The 24,541-nt window shown below is 33.5% G+C and overlaps 1 pseudogene; it reads left to right on the forward strand.

The window, feature by feature from the left end:
• Window positions 1-5,745: 5,745 nt before the first annotated feature.
• LOC131858774 (alcohol dehydrogenase-like 7) lies at window positions 5,746-7,794 on the forward strand (annotated as a pseudogene).
• Window positions 7,795-24,541: the final 16,747 nt, after the last annotated feature.

The following is a 24,541-nucleotide window of genomic DNA, read 5'->3' on the forward strand; positions in this document are numbered from 1 at the left end:
TCCTCACTGTCATCGCTCACCGGTTGAGCACCTAGTTCTGCATTTGCTGGTTCTTCATTATTCTTTGCTTCCAGTTCAATGATCACAAACTTTTCCTTATTATCATCCTTTTTAGGTTCATATTTGCTTGTACCTTCAGACTTATTAGATAAATCATCAACTTTTACATTAGCACTTTCAACAATTTTCTTAGTTCTCTTATTGTAACATTTATATGCTTTACTCTTAGAAGAGTAACCAAGAAACATTTCCTCTTCAGATTTTGCATCAAACTTCTCAGTGTAGTTACCTCTCTTGATAAAACATTGACTTCCAAAGATTTAAAAATAACTAACACAAGGAAGTTTTTTATACCATAGCTCATAGGGTGTCTTATTGTTACCTCTTTTTACCAGTACCCGGTTTAAAGTGTATACATTAGTACTGACCGCTTCTCTCCAAAACATTTTGGATACATTACCCTGTAATAACATGGTTCTTGCAACTTCAACTATTGTTATGTTCATCCTTTCTACTATGCCATTCTGTTGTGGTGTCCTTGGAGCAGACATCTTCCTCTTTATACCCTATTCATCACAATACTTAACAAATTCATCAGATGTGAATTCACCTCCTCGGTCTGATCTTAAACACTTCAAGTTCTTACCCGTTTCCTTCTCAACTAGAGCTTTAAATGATTTAAATTTATTAAAAGCTTCTGATTTCTCTCTCAAAAATGTTACCCACATCATTTTAGAATAGTCATCGGTGAAGATCATGAAATACATATCACCATAATAACTCTTTGTTCTCATAGGGCCACAAAGATCAATATGTACCAAAGCTAAAACATTCTCAGAAATACCATTCTTGCACTTGAAATAAATAGAGGTCATCTTACCGATTTGACAATCTTTGCATATCACACTATCTAGTTTGACAAGTTGGGGTAATCCTCTTACAACACTTGACTTTCTTATCTTAATGAAATTATCAAAATTAACATGACAACATCTTTTATTCCATTACCAATTGTCTTCCATTCTTGCAACCAGACAATTATTAACATTACTATTCAAATGGAATAAGTTACCTCTAGTTTGCTTCCTGATAGCAATCAGCTCACCATTACCTCCAAGAATTTTGTAGACTCCACTCTTAAACTCAATCAATAACCTTTATCATTGAACTGACCAACACTTAAAAGATGCTTAAAACCATCAACCCAAAATACATCATCAGCATTACTCTTTCCATTTAGAGAGATTGAACCTTTACCTTTCACCATGCAAGCAGAGTTGTTTCGAAATCTACCAACACCTCCATCAAATTCATTAAGGGTTATGAACTTACTTTTGTCTCTGGTCATGTGGTGTGAGCAACCACTGTCTATAATCCATTCATCGCTATTCTCCATATGAGATACTAGTGCCTTTTTATCAAATAGTTCCTCCTTCACAACTACAAACACAATTTTTTCATTATCATCTTCTTCTTCCGACTCCTCATCTATCACACCTTCATCTACTACAACATAACAATGTTTCTTGCCCTTTCCTTTGAATCTTCTAAACTTTTCTTTCTTATCAGTGTTAGGGTAGTTAGCAGCAATATGACGAATTTTATTACAAGAGAAACACTTCAAAGGTAGCTTTCCTTTATACTTACCAGTGCCTCTTGGAAATCTCTTTGCTAACAATGCCCCAAGTTCCATCACTTGATCTTCATTGTCTTCATTTCCCCAGTTACTTCCATTATTTTTCCTGCACTCATGATTTTGACATATATATTTTCCTTTTCTAGTAGATGAACCGATAACAGAAGCTTTAAAGGCATATTCAATAGATTTTGTCACACTATTGTCAAAACTATTTAACTCAAAAGATGTAAGCTTACCAATCAATGAATGTTACCTTATCCGTTGAAATAGATCTAAGTTCTTGGATTGTCGATACTCTTATAGCATACTGAGGTTGAAGAGTTCTGGGCATTTTACTTACTATTGTATCATCTTCTATTTTACCTCCAGCACTCTTAATGCCACCAACAACTTCTTTGATTCTCTAACCATACTGTCCAATATTCTCTCCTTCAAGCATTCTCATGTCATCGAACTTTCCTCTCAAGCTTTCCTCTTTAGCTCTTTGAACATGCTCACCTCATCCATAGATTGTCTCTAACTTTTCCCAAACCTCACCTACAGTTTCCAATCCTTGAACATCAATATATTTTGAATCAGATAAAGTACTTACAATAGCTTCTAGGGCTTGCATGTTATCTTCTTGTTCTCCGAGTTCATCTGGTGTCAAGGGAGTAGTGGTAGGAGCAACATATGTTGTTTTAACTTGCTTCCAATATTGTGCACCAAAACGTTTGATGTAGATCTTCATTCTATCTTTCCATATCTTGTAGTTATCCTTGTTGAACTTGGGACCCTCTTTCTTCATCATCTTGAATTCCTCAGAATATTTTCCTCAAGGGTTAGGCTTTTTGCACACAAAGGACCAAAGCTCTGATACCAATTGTTCATCCTATGAGGATATGGTTAATACTAAGAGGGGGGGGTTGAATTAGTATTAAGACCAATTCAAACTTTAACTCAAAATCAAACTTATCTCATAAATGAAACCATTTAACAAATATCTCAACTTCTGTAATTAGATCTAATAACCTCTTTATCAGATTTTCTTAACACATTAATCAAATTATTTATCAATACTTTCACCACCGAAGCAATCATATAAACTTGATCATTTACCAACTCATTAACCTTAACAATAAGATCAAATACTTTCTCAAACTTCTTATCAGTACCGGTAACTTCTACCGATACAATAAACATCATCTGTGTCAACCTAAATAGCCATCTCAACTAGGTCAGCCACAAAACCTAATTACATCATGAATTTATAATTAGATCACAAGAGATCATCATAGATCACTATACAAATCATTACAACAAATTACAATGCAATATCAACCATTGGTTGATCTTAACCCATCACAGAAATCCGATCTGTATCCTCAAAACACTCTACTAAGCATTTTGCTGATTCACAAGAAAATCTTCCTTGAATTGTGCCAAAACAGCTATCAGATCTTTCACACGAGTTGTGTCGTGTTACCAACTTCATGTAGACTCATTGTCGATCACCGTCATAACATAAATCATTATCGGTTTGATGATTTCTTCACCGATCCTTAAACCCTACTAAAACCTTAGCAAAACTTCATCAGAAATTTGAAACATGCCTTCCGATAATCATGACAAGTTTTGGTTCCGGTCATATACTCCTTCCCATGATACAAGTTCACCATCCAAACCGCAAATCACCAATCATCGCCGATCGACTGATCCAATCAAAACAATTATGTTTTACCAATTAAAGTCCTATTTCATAGACTTTAGTTCACTGCCAATAAACCCTATCTTCCAATAAACCAAATCACTTAGATGACAAAACAAAACATCAGGAACATCAATTGCCAGCAATGACAAGATAAATAACTAATCATGCCATCTATTCATAGAATCTCAATCTCTTCATCACAAATAGACTTCTACCCTTTACCGGTGCAATCATCCAACTTCAACTGCATCACCTGATCTGCATCAGTTATGCCAAATGCCAACACGGGTGACTCCTAACAAGGCCTACTCCTAACTGGGCATATTTGTAAGACCTTAACTGGTCAAGATTTCTATTCTGTAGATAGTGAATCTTGTGTGTATCAACTCCCACCGTGGTTTTTCCCTTTTGGGTTTTCACATATAAATCTCTTGTGTTATGTGGAATTTGTTTATTTGGGCATTAGCTTATGTGGTGATATTCCTCTTATGCTTATTAAGTTTTAAGTTGTTTATGTTGTTGATCAGATTCATATTGTTTTTGCTTGTACTAATTCACCCCCCCTCTCAGTGCCTTATAAGTTTATCACTAAATATCATTTTTTAATTTGTAAATATGATCATTATAAAATTCTAATTTTTATTAACCTAAATTGATTTGGATTTGATCAATTACATTATTTTAATTAAACTAGATTTATATAAGATAATTATTTTTCCTAAAAATTTTAAATTCCTCTATAAAAGTGAAATTCAAGTTGTGCATTTGAAGTATTTAATCAAATGATACCCAGGGGAGAGGACCCAATTTGTATCTCTTAAAATCCTATGTGACAATTTCAAATCTCTCAACTATTTATAACAATTTACATGGAAAGTCTCTTGCTTATAATTAAGGTTTTAGGTCCACATAATCAAATATGATGCCCCATTAACACACTTTTTATTGAGGTGTCCTAAAGGGAACCAAAAATTGTTAGATTGGTAGTCTCACACTAAATCATGTTTTATTGTTGCTTTTATGTGGCATCACATAATTTGTCACTTTTTAGATATAAGGAATAATTTTTATTCAATTATGAGTACTCATGATCAACACTAACCACCTTAAAGTCAAAACTACTAGTACTATATTATTAAAAGTATTGTTTATTAAATCAAAAAATGTTATCACAACTATTGGAACATGCTCAACTAGTAAATTCACTCCTCACTATGTACTATATTCATGCTCAAGGGAAAGATGGTTGAGAAAGTTTCCCTCCACTTAAATACTACACACTTCAATAATCAAACAGTCAATAGAAATTCAACATCTCATCCCTCACTCTTTATTGGATAGAAACATTATAACTAGCGGTTGCACCAAAAGGAGGTGCAATGGTTACGCCGATAGTAGAATATGCATTGATATTGGAGGTACAAAATACAAGGCATTTATTAATCATAATATTTTGCAATATATGAATATCTAAGTATAAATGAATGCAAATTAATTTGAAACTATGCAATCCATTGTAAAACTCACTTGCAATACACAAAAAAACATTAAATTCACAAAGTAGGTTGTTTTTTTACTTCTTTTTATTTATTTAACCCTTAAATTTTATTTGTTTGGCTCACTTATCTAAATCATATACTTTATTTTCCCATAGTGTTTCTAGAGTCTTTTCCCCCACACTTGGAATACATGGCAATGAGTCTTTTTTTAGAATTCTCTATGTTAGAATTCAAAAAATGTAAAAATCTATAAGAATTGATTTGTGAATGCCAACAAGGCTACATAAAAGATACAAAAATAATAGAAAGAAAACAAATAGTCTAAATTGGCTACATGGTGAGAGAACTAAAGCTTCAAAACATGCTATGTGCATCTCAAAACATACTAAAAGTAAGTGAATTTTGACACTAAAACTATATTTACACATACTGATTTTTTTGTTTTTGTAACTTTAAATTGTTTGAAAACAATAAAAGAGTTTCACACCTCATTTCACCAAGATCACCAAGTCCCAATATAAATACACTTCAAAACTAAATATTATTATTATTACTTAAATAAAAAAAATATCAAAAAAGACATAATATAAATATATATGTATAATGGATAAAAAAATTTAATATCTTATTTAAAATTTTATTTATGACAATGATCTAATACAAATGTAAAAAATATCTATTTCTATTTTTTATCCCATAAATAATATAGGTCTTAGTCTCACTCCCTAAAAGCCTTGAAAGCTAACTTGTAAGCATATGTATTGAATTCAAAGTGAAAAGACATATATTACAGTTTTCTATTTAGTCTGTCTCATCTCCTTGACCTTTTAACCATTCTTCTTTGTGCATGTCCATGTCGCCTTGACAATTTATAAAATCTTCATTGTGTATGCCATGCACCACAATTTCATGCAGCTATGAACGGAACACTTGACAACTCTAGGGGAAAAGCCATCACTTGTAAAGGTAAGTTGTTCTCTAGTGTGATTTTTCCCAATTGAATTATAATCTTACATCCAACAATTGAGATTTTGAAAGAGAAATCTGATGAATGGTGGATTTGTTAAAGCTGCTGTGTGTTGGGCACCTGGGGAAGCTCTGGTGATGGAAGAAATTCAAGTGGCCCCACCACAGGCTCTAGAAGTTCACATCAGAATCATATGCACTACTTTGTGTCACACTGATGTCAGTTTTTGGAGTAATAAACAGGTTGGTGCCTTTCATCTCATTTGCATTCAGCACACCTCTGCCATCAGACATCTGAAATTACTAATTATGATTTTGTGATGTGGAATGATCAGGATAACATAAGGTATCCTCGCATTTATGGCCACGAAGCAGTTGGGTACGTTCTTCAGCTCCCATTCCATGGTTTCATTGACGCTAATTTTGTCAACTGATCAGATTTTGAATACAAGTTTGTATGGTGCAGAAGAGTTGAAAGTGTGGGGGAAGATGTGAAGGATATTGAGGAGGGAGACCTGGTGATACCTGTGATCATGGCGCATTGCACTGAGTGTGTGGATTGCAAGTCAACCAAAAGCAATTTCTGTCCCAGATCAGATGGCAAAATTTCAGGACTGATGAAAAATGACAATGGCAACAGATTCAGCATCAATGGGAAACTCATATACCAATTTTTTAGGCGTTTCCAGCGTCTCTGAATACACTATTATAGAAGTTGATTCTGTCGTCAAGATAGATCCAATGGCTGCCCCTGATAAAGTTTGTCTTCTTAGTTGTGGGGTCACAACAGGTAAAGATACTACATTTTTATTCAATGAATAGCTTATTTGAATGAAAGAAGAGTTTATGATTAGTTAAGAAGGGATTTAGAAAGCATCCTGATACTTTATATAAAGATAAAGACAAAACAACAAGAAGACAACTAGAAAAAGGGCAGAACAAAACCTCACATCAGCCATGCCCAAAGACCTCTAGTAACCCACCCAAAATTAAGGTGGTTTGGAAAAATGTTCTAAGGAACTTTGCTTTAACGCAAAACAAGGGTCCTTCTCCCCAAGTTGAAATTTCTTGAAACAAAGAGGAGTCCTAAAATCATTGGCAGGACCTTCCTCCAACTCCAAAGCCATATCCTTCATAGAACAGTGGGGATTTCCTTTTTGTTCAATGGAAGAAGAGTTACAGTGATTAAGACAATTCACAAAATAGTGGTATCATGAAGTCATAAAATAAGATATGAATAATTAGAATATCCCCTTTGGTCTTCTGTGCACCCACAAGACAATCTTCTTTGCACCCACAACCCAATCTTCTTTGTTTTAGAGCAATGTCGTTGTTAGTCTACTGATGAGGCTTATGTGCACCCAACTACCAAGAATCAAATCTTCAGTGCTCTTATGAGGCAGGGTAAGGAGGACGTTTTCAGCTGCCTCAAGTGTTCATTCCCAGTCTTCCTAATAGCAGCTCTGTCCTCTTCTTCTAATCTAGGCTGCTAGACTACTTTAAGTCTGCTGTTTAGTAAAACAAAAAATAAAATAAAAAAAGTTTGTTGTTTAGTTGCAATAGCATGACAAAGTGTGGCAATATCACTTAATTAGAAAAAATGAGGGAGATGTTTCTGTAAGGAAGAGTAGGAATAGACTTCAGGACACAAGAGCTAGACTGACTAAAATTTGCTATACAAGTTCAGTGTGTTAATGGATCAAAATGAGTTATACAAATTGAAATTTTGCTATTATTTTGAAGAACTAATTACCTTTACATTGTTGTTTTTCAGGGTTAGGTGGGGTTTGGAAGGTGGGCAATGTAGAGAAAGGCTCAAGTGTGGCTGTCTTTGGTTTAGGAACTGTTGGCATGGCTGTAATTCACATACACTTAATTTATCGAATGGAAAATACAGAGGATTTGGTTTACAGATTCTATAGCTATTTCAAGAGTTTTCTTTCTGACATGTAAAGTTGCAGGTTGCAGAAGGGGCAAGAATCAGAGGTGCATCTTGTTAGTGTAGGTTTTTTATTTTCCTTATGTTAGGGGATATTTATTTTTCCTACACATATATTATTTAAGTTTGCTTAGGTTAATAGGAGTGGTTTATATGAGGACACGTGGTGAAATACTTCAGCTACATGTGTAACTCTCCACCTCACATGGGTAGTTGAGTTTCACACCCTCTTTTGGCTTGTTGTGCCACCTCTCATAACCACTATTTTGTTATTTCCTAAGTGGGTTATGGGGTAGTTGAGTTTCACACCCTCTTTTGGCCTTATGTGCCAACTTTCTCAACTCTTTTTTTGTCTTCATATAAGGAGGTTATGCCACATGTTTTGGCATTTACCAAGAAGGTAAAACCTCCCACTTTTTATGGGGAATAGGAGTTAATGCACCCCTTGGATGTATATGCTTATATTTTTCTATATAATAAGCACTATACTCTCACCTTCACTAGTTAAGTTAGTGGAGTGATAGCTCGGTGAGAGTCTTCTCCAAATTCTCCTCTTTGTCTCTATTTCTCTCTCATATTGAAATTATCTTCATTCAGCTATTTTGATCTTCGATCATCCGTTGTGTGAGGAGTTGCATGTGATCTATGACTGACATCAGATCTTGGCTCGATTCTCACTTCTCGCAGAATCTCACATGGTATCAGAGCTTATTGTCTGGTATAGCTCATTGCTTTTTTTTATTTATTTGAGGGATTTGAGACTTTTATATAGCTAATATTCTCCTTAAAAACTAAGTATGCTCGTCTCCTGCATTCTAGTGTGATCTAGAGAATCAGAACAGTTTAAAGGAAAATAGCTTCTAGTTAAATCCGGTTTACATGTATGTGTTCTTGTAAGATCTGAGTGATTGCAGCTTTGTGGTAATATTGGAAGCTTAATAAGAATTTCCAGAGTGTCCATAAGGCTTGACAAAGTCAAAAGTGACTTTTACTTCACCAAAATTAGAGTTTGGAAGACACAGTAAAAAATCAGAGTAAATTTTTTTTACTGGAGCTATTTTCATTTCGGCTTTAGTATTCCAACTTCTGTTCACTTTCACAAAAAACGATTTCTAGGTTTTCTTCCCAGCATCAAAAAACTTCTAGGTTTCGGATGGTATTTCCAGAAAATTAATAAATTTTGCAGAAATCGAGCTTGAATAGGGCCTAAGCCGTTTTTCTATCAGGGAAATTCAACAACATTTCTTAAAAATTGCACAACTTTTGCCTCGGGTGTCAGATTTTTGCAAACAAATACTTGACGAAAAGCTGGAAATGAGTACTCTCCATTATTACAGGTCTAATTGAAATTTTTTTCCTTTTTCTATCAGATATTAAAGGTTGTATCAGCTGCTTCTTTATTCTCTTCAACTAGTCATATCTTTCTCCTCACAACTCTGTTTTTCAAAAACTAATAGTTGTTGGAAAGGTATTGAGATAAATTAAGCAGTTATAAGGATAATTTGTTTCAGATCTTGTTTCAAATTATTTGTATTTAAAATCTCTATTGGTTTCTTAAAAGAATTGTAATCTGATAAAAAGCCTTGTAAATGCACTAATTATAAAGTCCCAACCTTGTAATATTTGGGGGGGGTAATTTCTGAGACTAGTGAAAAGGGGGGGTGTCTCTTGTGCCTTCTTTCTTGCACTTTTCCTGATTCTTTGCAATCTTATTTTCTACTATCATGGATGCATCTATAGTTCCACTTTTAACACCATATAATTATTTTGAATGGAAATCTAAGATGATAATATATCTGAAAAGACATGGATATCATCGTGTTACTATGGGACTTGAAATTGAACCTCAAGATGCTGCAGAAAAGATTAAATGGTTTAATAAATGTGATGAAGCTTTTGGTGCTCTATGTATGTCAGTCTCTCCAAACCTTCTTTTTCACATTGAATCTGCCACTACACCAAATGCAGTGTGGACCACTTTGGAAAACCTCTTTGGTAAGCAGGATGAGCTAAGAGGTCATCAGTTAGAGAATGAACTCATAGGGTTGAATCCAACCAATTTTGATACTATACAAGACTTCTTCACTAAACTTAAGTCTGTAAGATTACAGTTGGAATGGTGTGGAACTAAGAAAGATGATAAGCAACTGATCTTGAGTATTCTTTCTAAGCTTGGTCCTAACTATTCAGTGTTTGTTTCTACATTCTATGCTACAAAATGTGCCCTAGGTACCACATTCAAAATGCCTTCTCTGGATGAATTTGCTGCAGAACTCACTAGGGAGCAAGACAAATTGGTTCAAATGGGTACAATAAAACCCTCTAAGTCACATGCCTTAGTTGTAAATCAAGGCACAAAAGAACAAAAAGGGTCTAGTAAGCAAGATAAGAAACAAAAGAACCAAGGAGAGAAGAAAAAAGATCAGAAATCTACTACTTCAAAAGCAGATAATCAGACCTCTTCATCAAGAGGTGAACAACCTAAGAAGGAGAAGGTCAAGTGTTCTTATTGTAAGAGGCCTGGTCATGATGAACATAAGTGTTTAAAGAAACAAATTGATCACCTTTCAAATCTCCTTGAAAAGAATAATATCAAGGTGCCTGATTCAGTCAAACAGAGTTCATCAGAAGGATCTTCTAAGGATACAGATAAGAGTAAAGGGAAAAGAAAGGGTAAGGCCCTAGCTGTTGTTGCTTCACAACCCAATTCTTGGATAATTAACTCGGGTGCTTCGCACCATATGGCTTCTTCAAAAGATGATTTCACCTCTTTAGAGCCATGTTCTATGTCGTCCATACTAATGGGTGATGACACTCCTATTGAAGTGCATGGGAGAGGGTCTGTTGATGTGGGCGAAGGAACATTTAAGGATGCCCTTTGTGTTCCATCTTTATCAACTAATATCCTATCTGTTTATCAGATCACTCACACTGGTTCTAGCAAGCGAGTTGAGTTCACACGAGATACAATGGTAATCAGTGAAATGCATAATGGGTCTACTATTGCTGTGGGAAAAGCAGATCATCAATCCAGATTATATCAGTTTTCTCACTTTGTTCCTGACTCTCCTTCGACAGTTTTACTCACTCATGTAGATGAGATTAGTTGTTTGTGGCATCAACGATTTGGCCACTTGAACTATCGTTACTTGCAACAACTCAGTAAATAGGACATGGTTTCAGGGTTGCCTTCTATTCGATTTTCTGATGGAGTTTGTTAGGGATGTATTCTTAGTAAGCATCCTAAGGAGAAGTATGATAAAGGCAAAGCATGGAGAGCTCCACAGCTATTAGAGTTGGTACATAGTGACTTGGCAGGACCATTTCCACAACCATCTTTCAGCAGGGCTAGATATGTCTTAACATTTATTGATGACTTTTCCAGATTTACATGTTGAATAAGAAAGAACTTGTATCAAATAAGAAGAATGCATGTTGAATATTCAAATAAACAAAAACACACATGTACATCCTATAGGGATAAATGAAATTAAAATTTCTCATGGATCACTTACTCAAAACCTAAACCCTTTAAGTGGTGTTGAATGTTAGACATAGCCTTGAAGGAGATAAATAAGGAGGAGAGCTTGTAGTGTGTTTCCTCAATAGAGGAGATGAAGCAAGGTTGTATTAATTTCTACTTCAACCTAAATGTAAAATGAAATACAAGCCTCCTAGACCTCATAAATGATCTACTTCTTCTCAACATTTTCTTGTAAATATATGTACTATATGTACTAATTTAAAGACTTTTATTGAGGTTTTGGGTTCAAATAATAGGTACTGTGTGAAGCAATTATGATGATAGAAGATTTCTTATTGTTCCTACGAATATGATTGTTCAAAAGAGAACTTTTAATTTTATTTTAAAATTTGGATGTTAATAGTTAAATCTAATATTATAAATATGTAATAAAGAAGAATTATGCAGCAAATGATGAGCCTTACATCCTCTTTTTGTCTTGCAAGTAATTTAATATTTGTTGGTAGAAATCTCCAAGATGAACATAAATTTCACCTTACTCAGAAGAGAGAGAATGATATTTTTGCGTATTTAGATTGGAAGTTATATAATACATCTTCTTTTTATTTGATTTAGGATGAGAAGTTATACACGTGTGTATTTCAAATGATCAAATATGTATTCAATGTAACAATAATGGTTCATGTTACATTAAAATTTGGCTGTCATGTGCCCGCGATGGTTGTTGCTCCCTCTTCTGACACTCTTTTTTCCAGTCTCGAAAGATCAGTGTTGGGCCCTTCGGATTGGTCAGTTGCGGCTGCTAAAGTTGAAGAAGGATGGATTACTGTAAAGGGGAAGCATTCAAAGACGTCCAAGCCTTCTTTTGATATGACTCTTTGTTCCCACAAGGCCAATTGCAAATCTTGAGGGCCCTTGTAGTTGGTTGTTTGGGTTGGTTTTACTGGCCCTTTCTTTGTATGGGTTGCCTGTTGTCTTTATGTCCAGTCCCTGTTTTTTTGTTGTTCTTTCTAGTTGGGCTTTCAATGCTTTATCTATTTTTTAATCTGATGTAAAGGGTTTCATGGCCCCTTCAAAACTTGCTTTTCACTTAATCAAAAACAATAATGGTTCATGTGTCCACACAAAAGAGTTGAGAGATTGCATAAATCAAACTCATAAATGTGAGGATAAATAACACCTCGGTGTTTTGCCAAAAAAAAATGTGAGGATAAATATATAATATTTTATTTTAATAGAATATTTTTTAATAGGCAACCCTTATTTACAATAAATAAGATTGACTAATGGCTTATATGGAACTAGATTTTGTCTACTATTGTTTGTATTTTTGTATGAGATAATCACTAGTTGTAAATATTTTTGTTTATTAATGACATATATTATGTTAAACTATGATTGACACTTTCTTGGATATCTATTGGTATTTTTTATATTCAAACAATAACAAGAATATGTTCTATTATTGGATCAAACTATTGAGTCTTCTTCCTTACTTTAAGACTTAGACCTCCCATGAGGTTTCAATATACTTGTGTCCTTCTTACCTTAGTTAATCTAACTTACATGCAAACACGAGGCTTTAGTGAATTGATCCAAGTGTAAATATAGTTAATTGTAAGAAAAATTGCTATGAAATTGATTCTTAATAGAGAAAATTCTCCCCAATTTTTTTATACAACTCATAACCACCATGTAGCTACCAAGTTGAAGTGTGAAAGATGAAATCTAGAAGATGCATACCACAAATAGTAGAGTCCCAAAATTGATACTATATAAATGTTAAGTTAGAAATGAAAATATTTGGATCACCTATGATTAAATCTCCTAGAGACTAAAATGTGCTTTGATGGCAAAAGTATCCTCATATGAAGATTCAAGGTCTACAAATTAATGGGTTGCATGGAATAATATATAGACATGAGGGTTGGATGCAAGGCACATAGCTTGGTTGCATGTAGAAGAATTATTTTTATTGCATAGGTATTTAGTATGCTTATTTTTAATACAAAGGAAATAATCACGAAATCAGTATCTTGCCTCAATAGAAAAAAGTTATTTGAAAAACCAATAGTTGCTAGTTAATACACAACCATTGGTATAATTTTATGTAACTATCATATGAGTTATACTACCTAAGCCAACAATTAATAAAAAATAACAAAATCAGCTACAAAATATTTGGTTTATTATACTCTAATAGCATAACTTAACATGATTGGTCATACTATTCCTCAATAGAAAATTAGGAAATAAAGGAATACTATAACTAGTGATGGACTTCAACTTATCTAAAATGCCTAAAATAATAATAAATGGGATAACACCAGTTATGCTCCCTACCTTGGAAAAGGTTCATAAGCTAATACACTTTGAAGGCTATCAATTTTATCTATAAGAATATTGCAATGCATATGAACTCGAAACAATGCAAGCATAATTATGACACTCAATATTACCTTTTCTATGACTTTGATAATACCAATACACCAAAAAAATTCAAACCTTCCAAAACATGGAAAAATATTTGTTACTCTAAATTAAGGGTTTTGTTTGCATATAAAAGATTTTCTCTCTATTTTTTTTAGTTATTTGTTCTCATTCTTGAAATCTTAGGTTTTGATCATGGTACATCACTTAAAACCTATGAGATTAGCTAAAACATTGAGACTCAACCCCTTTCAACTCATTCCTAATCACTAATATACTAAATAACTTGATAGTAAAACTCATCATGTCATAACCCTTATTTTCAATATGAAATGAAAATTTGTGATGTGCTCGAGGGAGATAGATGTTGGGAGTTCTTGTCAATATTATCATCAACTATATACTTTGTGTATTCATTGTATTTGACCTTATGTTCTATTGTAAAGGAAATAGTTTCCTTATGATTTTATTAATCTTTAGATTATGTACTTAAACATTAAATTGAAATCTAATATCATGTATTTATTCTTATGTGTTGAGCAAATTGCTTTAATTATTCTTAATTGTGTACTTTAGTAAGTGTATTTATGTAATTTAATATTTTTAATAATATGGAGGTCCTTACACATCTAAGTGCTTTATACGAATATATACCTACATACACAATCTTACTTGTAGGTAAAAATGAGGTAAAGATAATTATATTATGCAAATGGGAAAAACAAGTGTAATATGTGCCCTACATAATTATGTTTTTTATTAGATAAGCACTTTTGACTAGAGCTATGAATGAAAGGAGGTATTTGAAAGGACCCCAAACTTTGAACAACAAGAAAGATCTAAAAAAAACTTGAGACTGGAACCATTAACAAAATAAGCCTTAAATCTAAAACGCCCTTGAGAAAACAAACGAAAAACTTACCAAAACAACACAACTAAAACAATAATCAATGAGGCTTGAATCCAAACCTCACTAAAGAACTCCATAGAGGAGTCAAAACCTAGTCAATATGGGGAACTATCCTTCCTATTTTTTAAAGAAGATATAGGCACACCTAAAGAATAAGACATGTCGTACATTTTTCTCGTGTTCTTAATGAGGAACACCTACAAATTCCCTATAAGCCCCACAAATCTAGTGTCCAAATATTTCCCATTAACCCTCATAACATAGTTCTCTTTACTCTTTAAAGCACATTGGACATTCTAAATCTCTTTCCCATGATCAATAGAAGGATTGATACCACTTGTCTAAATAAAGTGTTTTTCTTAAAAAAATTACACAAAAGTGAGAAGTGCCCAACTTTATGGCAATAAAGGAAAACTTGTGGAGGATAATTGTATTGTAATTTTTTTCCCAAACCCCAAAATTGAAACAAAATTTGATTGCATTTGACAACTCTTTATCAATATCAATACTCACACAAGATCTAGAAAAAACTAAATGTTTCCTAGATTTCATGACCTTGTCAATTGAAGGAAATTGGCCAAAAAATTAGTAGTACCTCAAAAATATTTATTTGTCCTAGTATTCCAAAGGAATCCCTAGGACTCTAACCCGAACATACATCCTACTGAAACATTCCTCAATAGAATCAAGCTTAGTAGACTATCTTTCCAAAAAAGACTATATTTATAAAGGAACCAAGAACCTACTAAAGGGGTCCTAGTACTATCCACCAAGGTTTAAGAAGAGAATAAGAAAAAACCTCAGATCATGATAGCCAGCCAAATAATCACTCACCCTTTTTTTAGAACCCATGTCACCATTTTCATTCTAATTGTCAAAAAAGACTCAATTTTTTTGATGGGACAACAACATGAGAGCAAAATAGTTTGGATTAAAAATTTATTCCTTTGTTGGGAAAGGGGGTGAAGAGATAGTTAAACAAAGAAATAAGGCAAAATGGCTCCCACCTAAGGTAGGTTAGTATAAAATGAATTTCGATGGGGCCTCTCGAGGTAACCTAGGAGTCTCAGGGGTAGGTTGTATCATTCATTCTTCAGACAGAGAGATTCAAGCTAAGCAAGCAAAAATTCTAGCCAAGGATACAAATAATGTGGCAAAAATTCAAGGTGCTATATAAGGTCTTCCAATTTGCAAGGAAGTTGGTCTCAAAAAGATAGAAATAGAAGGAGATTCAACAATCATTATTAATGCTCTTAGGTCCAACAACACACCAAATTGGAGACTTAACTCATTCTTAAGTAGAGCAACTGATCTACTTAAAGGTTTTGAAGCTTTCACAATCAATCATATCTTCAAAGAAGAAAATGGAATGGCAAATCTCCTAGAAAATAGGAGAGCAGATGCTTTTAATGAGAAATTTGTCAGATTGTTATATTCTCGGGAGAATAATGGTTCTCCAAGAGAGTGATCTACCCTCTCTATCTCCAATACTTGAATTTTGTACTAACAGACATATTCAACATTAAATTTTGTAATTTTTTGCTTTCTTGATTCTAATGGCTGAATTCGAAGGCAGGGATTTCAAATTGAAGTTCAAAATCAAAGGAGTGTTGAATTCAAGTATAAACGGTTAAATTGAGAAGACTCTTTTAAAGGACATAGTTGCAGTTGAGCATTAACTCAAGGAAGTTTTATATGGTTGGATTTTTAGGGTGACAAGACAAAAAATTTGAATATTGGAGGACACTTTAAATTTATTTCCCGTCTTCTTTGGTAGGAGACAGCAAGTTTTTGATATGGCTTTAGCTAGCCAATTTATCAAGGACTCTGACTAAGTTGTAGGAAGCATTAACTCTTTGGTGGATCGCCCTCCAAAATTGGCAGCCACAACAAGTCATGCAGCTATTAAATATTTTTGTCATAATTTGGTTTTAATTATTAAATTTCATCTTTTTGGCAGGGGAGATTAGATCTTGAAGTCTTTTTCTTCTAAGACTTCTATTTTTAGCTTATAGTCGTAGATGGCGAAGGTTTAGCCTATATAGTTGGCAGATTTCTTCATGAGCTTTTAATTCCCACTTCTTCTAGAGCATTTACTTGATAGGATGAGGTGTCCATCATTATCTTTGGCTATTGCTTTGTTTGAGGAGGCTCTTGCGTCCTCTACAATCTTTCGCAGATCTCATTCTCTCTCATCGTCGTCACTCTTTCATTTCAAGCTTCTTCTCCTAAGGGCTTCCTTTCTTCTTCTTCCAATTGGTTTTTTTGTGGTTGCAGGTGTAGGTTCATAGCTGTGAAAATGGATACCCAAATTCGGCTCTTTTCGACAAGAAGGCAAATGGCCTTTATCGACAATATTAAGGAGAAAAGAATGCAAGAGGTGTTTAAAGAGCCCCATTTTTTCATCTCTAGGGTAGTTAACATAGAGATTCCAATAACTTTTCTTTCCATCTTACTTCATTTTGGTCTGCCAAAAGATAAAATGAAGATTTTATGCAGAATTTTTTTTAAGGCCGACTTGCTTGGCAGTTTGAATAATGTCCTCAATAATATAGATGACAATCTAACTATTCCACTGCCCATAGAACTTAATGTGACAATTAGAAATGGAAAGTCGCCTCCCAGGTTTCCAATACTATATTTTGAGGATGAGAAATGTTTCAAAGACAGGAGTTTCATCATAGATGAGAATGTTAACTTTCTCTAGGCTCTACCATATTTTGGTAGACAAAGGTCTTTGATGAAAATTGGAACAAAAAATACTTTGATCTTCATGGTTATTCTGAATTTGTTCTGGAAGATAGATTGTTGGATTGGGAAGCAAAGTTAAAAGCTATCATGGTTCGTGGGGGCCAAGAACCACTAGAGGTGATTGAGTGTTTTCCTAAACCAGAGAAATTAGTATGGGGTAAGTAGGTTCCTATGATTTTTGAATGGGTTGATACAACGCTTGTCCCAGGCCTTTCATCTTCAGCTAGGTGATCACTTTTCATGTCAAAATTCTCTTATGGTTGGGTTAGGATGCTTTGTTTCGTTAATTTCCATAGTTGAGTTTAGTATTAGTTATCTGTTTCAGTTTATAACTCTGGTTTTTTGGAAAAAATCTGGTTTTAGCCCTTAAAGATCTCAATGCAATTTTGTTAATATTTATAGATTAGGGCATACTCTCTTTGACTAGTTAAGACTTGTTTTTGTATTTTTAATTTATATAAATTAAATATCATTGGCCTTGGCCCTTTGTTGATAAAAAAACATCTATATTTAACTAAAAGATCAATAATTTCTTGATGAGGGAATTCCTCATGTAAGTAGTAGATCTATCTACATGACTACATCAAGGACCTTTAGGATAATGCAATTTCAATCCAAGGAAAAATAATCTTGGCCTTAGCTTCAATCAAAAGTATATAAGGAAAAATAAATGAGAACTTCCACTAGTGGCTCTACTATGGAAACCCCAAACTACATAGCCTCATTAAGCCCAAAAGCCTACAAAGATGAATCTAAAAGGGGACCCAAAGTACCAAGCTCACCACTACTAGGAGAGGGATATGCCATAAAAGGGGAAGAAAAACTTCCTAAATGCAACATTGAGCTTGGTAGTAGGGAAATTTTTCCTAGCCAAATCCGCAATAGACCTACCTAAAATTTCATGACTCCCAATCTCATCCCCAATAATTGTGAGATTCTCACCACAAGTAATATCAACCCGAGAAATAATTTGGTTCATGCAAGGAGAAGTAATCTTAAGGGATGGAAAGCCCTATGCAACCCTAAAGCAAAACTACACTTTGAAGAACTCTTACAAAGAGTCCCCATAGAAGCATTAGACTCAAAGACCTTATCCAAAATAGTCATTTATAGAGTGATGGCCACAAGTAACACACTTTCACAAGTCATTATTCCTCCAACTATAAATCTCACAAAGTTTTATCCCTATCTTCTAGGTCCCAACCATGGAGTCGACCCTCTTATACATCACCATCTAAATCACTTTCATCATCATCCTCCTTACCCTCACCCAAAACTTCCTACAACCTCCCACATCTTCCTAGTTCAAAAATTGACTTGCTCCCACTCACCTTCCCACTCCCACCCATTAAACTTGAATGTGGTGATTTTTGGTGCAATTGCACATTATATCATCATGACTTGTAGAAAGTAAAATATTACAAGAAACTGTATATGAAAATTATATTTTCATCCCACAAACTATATTTAAGAGATAAAATAATATATACAACTAAAAAGATTGTGCCAACGATGATATCTAGCTACATTGAATGCCTTGTGAGCAATTGTTGTAAGTATGGATAATAAGGTAATATACATAATTGGTGACCACTAGGAGGCATTATCTAGTATTTTACAAATCATTCATGCATACTTTACAAATGGGAATGGCATTTGAACCCCAAATTTCAATAACATGTAGCTTTATGTACTCTTTAGTTGGATTTTTTTAAATCGTTATTTTTTCGAATTATATTGGCCACTTAATGGAGCTACTAAGAACCAACATATTTATTTATATTGGTCCCTTCTATGGATCTTAGTGTTTATTCATATATGGTAGAAAATATTTGAGATCCGACAAAATCTACAAGAGATAATTTTTTTGAATGATTAATAGTGGTTGATCTCTTCTTTTTTATATGCTCTATCACAACCTACAACAAACATCAACATGTTTTGTTTTAATAATAGGAACTAGGTTTAAGAGTAAACCTTAATTAGTATTGGGTCATGGATAAATGTAGTGTAAATTTAATAATCCCATAAAATTTATGGTTCAATTTAAGAGTGTGAAGTACAAACCTATAGGATTGCATGGTATCATGATGAAGTCTCATGATTCAAGTGGCCTTTAGGTAAGTGCAAGTTGGGTCCACTTTTTGGTCAAAAAGTGGAAGTCTTTTTCTTGAAAACCAAAAAAAAATTATAGTTTGAGTGTAAATTTGAAGAGCTTACACATAGAATATTAATATGGTATAAAAATATGAAATGAAGGATTTTGTTTCTAGTTTTTAAATACATGATTTATTATAATACTCATATGATAGAATTTGATTTTAAATAGGATGTACATTTTTTTTTTAAATCATAAATTTTGGGCCAAAACATGCATGTGTAAGACTAGTTTAATTTAGCTTAAATGAATGAATTTTTCTAATTATTTTTCTAGAGAGATGAATATGATTGGTGAAGATTGGTCAAAATATATTTTTATAATTTTTAATAAATAATTAATTTTTATTAATTTTTGATTAGTCTAATTTTTTTATTTTTTTTTTAAAGCTCACATCTATAGAAAACATAATTTGAGCTAACCTAATTATAAAACAATATTTTTTCATCATATAGAGAATGATTTTTAGATTGGTCAAACTGGTTTTTTTTAAATTCAAAAATTAGAAGTTATTGAAAGTAAGTTATATATGTCGTTTCAAGTTTATGAGTCTATTTGCTTAAAAATTAATTAATAAATAGAAAAATATGTCTAGTAGTAAAAAAATTACATATTTGAAAACTAGACATTGTTGAATCCATAAAAGGTTTTAATTTGGTATTTTTAAAAAAAGTAGCCATTAACCATATCACTAAAGTCATTTTTTTCTCTTGCTATTAACTTGGCATTGTTTTGATGCTTTTTCAATAAAAAACATAGCATTGTACTTATAGGTCCAACCTTAAGGGTTGGGTTTCCATGCCTAAAAAAGGTCAAAACCATAGGTTTCAATTTTAGAATTTTATGGAATGTGTACCCACTCTAAAAAAGGAACATAATTAAATTTATGTACATATTTTAAAATGGGTGCCCACTTTAAAAGCCAAAACATAGATTTTGAAAACCAAAATAGGTACTTAGTTTGAAATAGGTAGGAGTTTAGGTTGAGGCATCTAATGCTAAATAGATACCCATTTTTTATAAAATGCATACCTATTCCTCTCAAGATTTTTCTAAGCTTGATACTTCGACTGAAATTGGACTCATTATCTTTCTTTTACCACTCTATTTTTTAATTGAGGTTGAGTCAATGGAGCAAGACCGTCACCTACAAGACCCACTTGGACCATGTTATATAATAGTAAGAAAAACTCAAATATTGAAGAGAGATGTGCATATACCTCATTACATGCGTAAGTATGGTGCTTCATGATCCCTAAAATGATATACCCCTAAATAAAGAAGAGAAGCAAAGATTGATTACACAAGTTAATTAAAAATATATATCAAAAGAATGCTTAGCTCAACTAGAGATCTTGGGAGAGTCTTATAATTTTATTTGAGAACAAGAGATTTACTAATGACAAGAGATCCTACAATACATTAGTGTAAACCTCTAGATAAGAACTAAAATGGTGTGTTAGCTATTAAAGCTCTAATGTTGAAGCTTTGCAAAGAGATCTTTTGTTGCAAGAAACTTAAAACCTAGGCTCATGTATGTTCCAAGCATAGTGTGATTTTTCCCTACCATTATCAATCTATAGCGCAACAATAGTAATTTCTTCGTTGAACACAATCAACAAGCTTTACAATGAAAAATACATTTATGTCACATCTTTGCTAGTTCTGTGGAAAAAGAGCTTTGTAACATGCTAGGGACATTCATTAAATTATTATAAATAGTAGTTACAAGATATTCCAATTGAGCAAAGACACACCTTCAAATGAGTGAATTTGAGAGGCCAAGATCAACCTACCAAGAGACACCCTTCATACACTATCTTTTTCAATTTTATAGGGATTAGTATAGTTCTTGAAAAGTTGATTTCCTCTTTAAAAATATTATAATTGCATTTTAGAATCCCAACATTTCTATGTGAGTATTGATTGCAAGCCAAAAGAATACCATAACTGCTTTAGGGAGAACATGTTCGTATTAGGTGTATAGTGGAAAATTGGAAGCTTAGCAAATTCGTCACTTGGAAAGGGAGATTCACTAAGCTCAATTTTCACTTGAGGAAACTTTACATTCAAAAGAGGGGTTGAATCTACTAGATCCAATCCTAAATGATGCAAGGATTGATAACTAAGAAGATTGGTTGAAATTGGAGTGCAATTGACCCTCTTTTGTAAGTTGAATAAGTAAAGTGTTGAGATTGAAGACAAAGTAAGCAGAAATAGTGAGCTACAGATTCGAGATTTAGTCATGCACCTAGATCTGAGAAGTTTGAGATGATTTGGAGTTGCTCCGTGAAATCTGGCAAAACTTGCAAGGACCGTGTGTGTAAACAGGGGTGACCTCCACTTGGTCCTCCGAACTTTTCGCGCGTTGAAAAGGGTTTTTCTGTCTCTGCAAATAAAGCTTAATTCCATAAGAACATCCGTTCACATGCTTTCTGCACATAGAAAGAAGAAGAAATGGGTTGGGAACAGGGTTTGCCTAAGTCAAACCATGGTTTGGAATCAACCTTGAATGAAATACTACAAATGCTTGAAATAAATGATGGAAAGGTATACCTCTGGATCTACAATAGATGATAATGATGCTTTTCTTCTTAGATGTAATCACATATTTTGTATGAAATGGCATGAACATGACAAAACCCTAACACACACACATGCGTGCAAATGAATGATGTAATGTTGCTCCAATGGATAGATAAAGAATATGCAGCCATGAGGAATGCTAGATGATGAATGCTTGAATAATTGAATGTAGTCTCCTTGCCTTCTCCACTTTGTCATGCTCTCACCTTATGATTATGTCTTATGATAAATGAGAGGGGAAGACCTCCTTATATACTTGCCTATTGTCAAATATTTAATTTTATGACAGAGGCCGACATAGGGGATTTATTTCCCGCTCAAAATTGAGATAGGGCCTAAGGGCCAAAATAGGTCCTGATTAGGGAGGACCAAGGCATGGCGCCCTGGTCTGCCCTAATTTAGGCTAGGATCAAGAGTTGTGCAAGGTGCAAGATGAAAACAATGAGTTTTGGTTGCATAGGGGAGGCATAAATGGGTCCTAGTCAAGCATGGGGATGAGACCGATAAGGTGAGGGCCCAAAATGCGGTCAAAATTGCAAGAGGTGTAATTTTAGGATGCCGCATTAGGTTTAGGGTTAGGCTTGTTCAATAATACACATTTAAAATAATTATATTAAATATTAATGATATTTAGTTTTTAGTGTTGAGTTGTTTGTTTTATTAGATGTATACACATAATTATGTGATATAAGCTACTGTAAAAAAAATAAGGCACATGATTTTGATAGGTTTAAAGTTGGTATTCTCAACTATTGGGTCTTCTCCCATTGAAATTATAGTAAGAAAGGCCACATCAAACATGATTGCAACAAGAGGAAGAAATAAACATGTGAGTTAGATGATGACACAAACTCTATTGTTCCTTGGGATGAATTAGATGCATTTTTTGTAACCCTTTCCATGCATATGTGTGAAGATGCATAGATGATCAACTATAGTGCAGGTCTTTCCACGTGACTTCCCAAGGGACTGGTTTTCTAACTAGCTACAAAGTATGATGGTGGAAGTATCTACTTTAGTGACAACTCTTTTCAACATAGAATTAGATGTGCATAAATCAAGATTATATTTTCTAATGGGATGATCAAGGTATTTCAATTTTTTTTGTGTCCATCTTGAGATTTACACAAAACCTAGTATGTGTTTAAGATGAATGATGTGGGTGTGTAGATAGTCTGCAATAATGTTTGTGTAAGATAGTTCATGGAGCTATGGTGTTTGCAAATGGACTTTAGGTTGGGACTCTTTTGTGCTATGATGCTAGAACTTAAAATTTATGTAATAGTTTAGTAGTACTTGTAACAAATGGGCTTGCAACATTTGAGCCTACAACTTTGGCACATGCATAATCTACAACTATATAATCAATACTTGTAGCAAAGAGACTTGAAACACATGGAAATGTAGTTTATCTCCTAAAAGTGTCCTCGTCAAAAAGATATAGCTACTAGCTATTGATAATATGTTGTGGTATGAACACATGGGCCACATTTTTGAGAAATATCTTGGGACCTTGAAAGGTAAAAATCTTATAGAGAAGCTTGTTGATTGTTCTCTTGACTTTAACTTTTATGAATATTGCATTTATGAAAAAAACTTATTTATTCAAAGCTTTAATAAGTTTGATGGGATTTTGGATCTCATTCGTATTGATGTTTTAGTCTAAAAGATGTTTTTCCACTTGTAAAATACCTATATTATGTCTTTTATTGATGACTTTTACATGAGGACTTGGACCTACTTATTTGTATGAATATAAGGTTTTTGTTTTGTTCAAAGAGTTTAAGGCCCTTATGTGTAGAACCAAACAAGCATAAAGATCAAGATCTTGAGAATTAATATTGATGGAGAAGTTGGCTTAACTAAGTTTGAAGACTCTATATAGAGATTAATATTATGTGACATAAAACAAGTCTATACACTCCTCAGTAAAATGGAGTTGGGGAAAGGATAAACATTACATTGATGAAGAGAGACAGGGGTATGCTTAGTGGGGCTGACTTAGAGTGGAAATTTTGGGGAGTGATAGATAGCATTATTCATAACCTAACTTATATGATCTCCATATTAGTGCTTGTTTATAAAATCACTATGAAGGTTTGGATGGGAGAGAGTACCTCAATTTAACATTTTCATGTTTTTGGGATAGAGACATGCCCAGGTTCCTAAGGAGAAGAGGTCAAAGTTAAATTAAAAAGGAAGTGACGTGTATCTTCATTAGCTACCAAAATATTGTGAAAGGATATAAGCTTTAGGAACTTGTGACAATGAAGGGATTATATAAACAAAATGTTATATTTAGGGAGATCAAATCCTCTCCTATAGTTGAGAAACTAGGTGGGATCACAATTTCTATAGTGTAATTACAACCAAATATTGGGACAAATCCACCTAATGTTGAACCTAAGATTCAAGACGAATTAGATGAGGAAGATAAATTTTAGAGTTTGGAGGAGGAAGAACCTCCATCATAGCTTTAAAGGAGGTCC

Source organism: Cryptomeria japonica, chromosome 10 (assembly GCF_030272615.1).
Source record: "Cryptomeria japonica chromosome 10, Sugi_1.0, whole genome shotgun sequence".
Taxonomy (NCBI): Eukaryota; Viridiplantae; Streptophyta; class Pinopsida; order Cupressales; family Cupressaceae; genus Cryptomeria; species Cryptomeria japonica.